Below are 206 nucleotides of genomic sequence, written 5' to 3' on the forward strand. Positions count from 1 at the left end.
CATCAAGAACTGAAAATAGCACTTTGAAACATACCGTATCTTTTTTAAGGACAGTAGGTTGAAGAATGGATGATGGTAATCTGCCAGTGTTTGGTGCTGAGTAGTTCTGTCACATTTTTTTCAATCTCAGTGTCATTCACAAAAGGCCTTCTTTCCTTTTTAAACTTGTTAGCGATTCATGTAAAGTATCCTAAAAAGAAAGGAAA

At 35.0% G+C, this 206-nt stretch overlaps 1 long non-coding RNA gene across 1 annotated transcript in view; it reads right to left on the reverse strand.

The window, feature by feature from the left end:
* LOC116698806 (uncharacterized) overlaps positions 1–206 on the reverse strand; it is a 3,689-nt gene that overhangs the window by 1,721 nt on the left and 1,762 nt on the right. The window contains exon 4 of the long non-coding RNA XR_004334302.1: positions 35–190. This is a non-coding gene — a long non-coding RNA (uncharacterized LOC116698806). The remainder of the gene's footprint in view (positions 1–34; positions 191–206) is intronic.

Source organism: Etheostoma spectabile, chromosome 12, assembly GCF_008692095.1.
Source record: "Etheostoma spectabile isolate EspeVRDwgs_2016 chromosome 12, UIUC_Espe_1.0, whole genome shotgun sequence".
Taxonomy (NCBI): Eukaryota; Metazoa; Chordata; class Actinopteri; order Perciformes; family Percidae; genus Etheostoma; species Etheostoma spectabile.